Source organism: Cavia porcellus, unplaced genomic scaffold, assembly GCF_034190915.1.
Source record: "Cavia porcellus strain 051 isolate PalLab524CR breed Dunkin Hartley unplaced genomic scaffold, mCavPor4.1 scaffold_12, whole genome shotgun sequence".
NCBI classification, from domain to species: Eukaryota; Metazoa; Chordata; class Mammalia; order Rodentia; family Caviidae; genus Cavia; species Cavia porcellus.
In genome coordinates, this window is record NW_026947495.1 from 53620340 (window position 1) to 53624799 (window position 4460).

The window sequence follows — 4460 nt, forward strand, 5'->3', positions numbered from 1 at the left end:
TTTTTAGAGGGCTTGGGATGTACCTCAATGCAAAGGTCCTAAGTTCAAGCACCAGTGCTGCAAAAACACAACAGGACAAGGTCACCCAAACTAACCAAACAAAAAATTTATAATTAGGAAAAATTAAAATTTTAAAGACTATATTTGAAGACATAGTAATTCATGTGCCGAATAACAAATGATTTGGGTTCCATCAACAGTGCAGAAGGGGTAATATTTATAAATGAAGTATTCTCAGAAATGAGACAAAAATATCTAATGGATTAAAATGAAACATTAACTTTAAAACTTTTTGTTACAGTCATCTCAGTCAGATGGTCTCCCAACTAATTGCTATGTTTTTGAGGAACAATTTTTATTAGTTTTACATACAGAATGCTTAACACTGTGTATTTAACCTGGTTTACAGATGAGTTAGTTCTTTCACGTTTGCCTTTTCCAGCTTGGCAATGTGACCCACAGATTTGGGTTGCAGTGAACCAAACACTGCTTCCCCAGTGTTGGAGCTCATCATATCTGCAATTGTACTTGGTCCTGATAGCTTCTACTAACTTCGCCAGATCCTCTTTATTCTTCTGAGTTTACCTCTGCACAGGTGGTGTGCATTTTCCTATGGACCAGATATATCAGGCTGTATTTTCCTTACATGATGCACTAAGGAACTCCCATCTTAAAACACAGACAGGCAGCACAACACTCAGCTGCACGGAATCCATACCAAGTGCAGTCACCAAGTGAGGCTTCTCATTCTCAACCAAGGTGATGGTGGTATTAAGCTCTGCTCAAAAGACAGGTAGTCCCTTAGTGGAGGAAATCTTTGTTGGCAGCCTTCTGCTCAGCCCAGACCAACGCTCTCTTGTGTTCCCTCTGCTCTGTACTTGTAGGCCATCTTAGGCAGTTGAGTAGCCATCTGGCTATCCAAGTGTGGGTGGACTGATTAACTGCAGAAGGTCCTTTCAGTCACTTATAGAGGATACTCCACTGCCACTGCATGCAAATATAGTAGAGACATTTGATAAAGCAGATAAAGTCCCTTTGGTTGGATATCCTGTCCAATGGGTAAATTGTTAGGCTTTTTAATCCAGTGGGATTTATAACTTTGCTGTTTCTTCCAAAGAGAAGAGCTAAGCCATCTTCTTTCCCTTTGTTTTCCTTCTTTTGGGCATTTTGGGGAGTTGGAGGAAAGAGAGAGTGAGCAATTAAGTATTTTTTCCACTGGGGATGAACAGTCTTTGGGGGTAATTCCTTATCAAGTGACCAGGTGGCTATAGGTACTATAGCTTCCCCAAAAAGTAATGTGGACTAAGGTTAAGAACAATTGCTTAGTTGAAAATAGATCTTTTTAGTGGCCTGAACCTTGGTTAGCATAAATGATTAGTTTTAAGACTTATCTTTGTCATATGTTCCTTGATTTCATGATAGGATTCCAATTGGAAGCATCAAAGAATGATTCTTGATACAGGGAAAGAAGTAAAAATATGGATTGTTGGTATAAATAAAGGGAAAGATGTTTAGAAACAGATAATGGTCAATTTTTCCTACCTGTGAAAGTACCATAGACATATTATTACACAAAAAACAGTAAAGGTACTTAATTTTCAAAGGTAAAATAATTTTTAAGATATGAGGCACTATGCTTGTGAGTTAATATTGTAATACATGACTTTATTCTTATTAGTATCTAATTTCTCTATATAGAAAGCCTTGTTAAAAAGGAAGTAAAGAATAAAGCAAGAGATTTTTTCTCCTTAATTTTTAAAAATTTCTACCTTTTTAAAAAAAAGGTGTTTATCTGAAATTTCAGTTTATTTTGCTTAGCTTTCTTCTTTAGCTGCTTTCCTTTATGTAGCTGCTGTAATCTATTTCCTACTAACATGAGATTCTAAAGTGTTTCCTAGAAGTGTCAGTATAGATGCAGGGATTGGTTGCCATGCAGCTACCTAGATACCCAGTCTGATTTTAAGACTATATTTTAAAGCACGATAGGTCCAAATGCTAGGAATCCATTTAGATTTGTTATAAATATATTGTCATCTTCTTCAACTTTGTCTAAAAGGACTTACACTTCCCTGGAGGCTGAGACTGGGACAGAACAGGCGGCAGCCACATTCCCATGACCTGGTTTCTCAGCGCTTGTCCCAGAAGTGGCATGAAGCACAGGACAGCAAGTCTCCTGCTGTCTTACTGAATCTTCACATACAGTGCTGGCCCGGCCTTAAAAGGCTTTGTTGCTGTTGTACTGGGGGACCTAAAGGCCTTCACACTGAGCTACTTCCCAAACCATTTTAAAAATTGCTTTTCTTTTGAGAAAGGGACTTACTAAATGGATGAATTGCCCAGGCTGGCCTTGAATTTGCTATCTTCCTTTCTCAACCTCCCCCAGGACAGGCATTATAGGCCTGCACCACCCTGCCTGGCTGAAAAAGACTGATAATGTAAAATATATTAAAATGAAATGTTAATTACTAAAGGAAAGAAGCCATAAACTTAAAGATTGGACATATAAAAAAAGCAAAAATGAAGTAAGGCATAGGAAGATTGTGTGTATGTGTATGAATGTATGTTTTAAAATTGTAAAACTCAACATTTGGTGTGGAGAGCCTATGAATTTTAGTCTTGGTTGTATTTTCGGGGAAAAATAAGGCATGTGATATGTTTAATATTTCCCTCTGTCCACCTCCTCCCAACTTTAAATCCTAGAACAGTGAAAATAAATCATGTACACTTTTCCTCTTTAATTTAAATAGCCACTGGCAACCAGGGAACCATGGGTTCGGTGGCAACAGTTACAACAGTTACAGGGACAACCAATTACACATAATTTTCATTTGCAATTTTTTTATAGCCTAATCAGAACAACTATGCTCCGTCTACACATTTCTTTTGAGATGATTTTCTACTTTATAACAAAGCCTGAAAATGGTATTCCTCCACTATCAATTCATGATAAATTTTGTGCTGCTTAGTTTTATTTGTAGTCATTTTTCTTGTAAGCTGCAAAATGACATCTCTCTTTGTGTGATGTGCCAAATGATAAGACTTAAGGGAGGAAGCATAACTACTTTCAGTGATTCCGGTGATAACAAAATGATTCACAGTCAGCTGATCACGATCTTCAGCAGGCAAACAGTTCCTAGTACATTTGTGATGTCTCATGATCTGGATTTTCAAGAAACAGGAAATCCAGGTCTTAGAATCAATTTGCAGAGCATATGAAAACTTTTTGTCAGTCAGCCCAAACAAAATTTGCATCAGACAGAAATCTAAGAATTTCATTTCTTTTCTCTCCTCCTTTTCATCTTCCATTAATTGTCTTAACTCACGGTTCATTTGCTTTTCTTCCCAGAGACTCGATTCTGTTTTGGGCACTGCCAAAAGTTTCCTCTTGTAGGAGTCTCCTTGAGCACAGTAGAATAAGAAAAGGCAAATTTTTCTCCAGACATTTTGACTGCTTCTTCACCTAACGTATACAGTTTCTATTTGTTTTTCTGAAGACTTTATTCACTACTTAAATCTTTAACATTTACCTCATCCTTCAAAGATGGGAGCATTGCCATCTGCATCTTTACAAAGCGACTGTTTCCATCCATAATTTTAGGTGGTGGAAGCTTCCTGAGTTTCAAGACAATCTTCATGGATCCAGAGGGAGGGAAAGCGGGTGATGGTGCTTCCTTGTTGGTATGGGAATTGAGCAGGCATAGCAAACATGTTGTAATTAAAACTTGGCTTTATTTTTATCTCTCACTTCCTTCTATATAATTTATTCAGAAGGAATAATATGTTCACCTGCCACCAAATGACATTTCCAACAGCTCCCAAGACAGTTGCGAAATGGGCTCCAGAGTTCTAATTTAGTTATTAAAGCTTCCCAGCGAAGCCAGAGGGACCCTGTGGCCCTGGAGGCAGGGGGAGGACTGCTTGGCTTCTCTTTTCCTTTAATCTCTCTATCTTCGTTACTTTTACCAAACTCAAAGTTTGAGAGTTCTCACATTTTAAGAAACTGGTCCTTTCAGATTTCGTCCATGACTGTTGCCATTGTAGGCAGATGTCTTATTAAAAAATGAAAGCTTTCTCTTTCACTGGGTTTTAAGATCTGAAAAAAAAAATGAACAGACAAACAAGCAAAAGCATTCTCCTCTCACTGGTGATGTGTCAACTCAAATTCCTGTCATTTAACCCAGGTTCCTTAATCCCTTGGAAGCCCCTTAAGTGAGAGGCTGTGCATTTCAAGTGTGTGTGGGGTGAGTTTTGAAAGAGGTATATGTGTTTGTTTTGGTCTCACAAATTTGGATGTACTATCCCACTGTCTTGAGGAGTTTGGCAGCCCAGGCAACCAATAACCTATCTTCTGGCATTGCAGATTAGATTTTTGTGTTATACATTTTCATGTAAATGAAATTATGTATTAAATACTCATTTTTGTCTTACTTCATTAATTTTTGACAATGACTTTTGATTCT

The 4460-nt window shown here is 37.7% G+C and overlaps 1 pseudogene; it reads right to left on the reverse strand.

Annotated features, from left to right (window-relative positions):
• Nucleotides 1–403: 403 nt before the first annotated feature.
• LOC134478240 (large ribosomal subunit protein eL8-like) lies at nt 404–1166 on the reverse strand (annotated as a pseudogene).
• Between the last annotated feature and the right edge of the window lie 3294 nt (nt 1167–4460).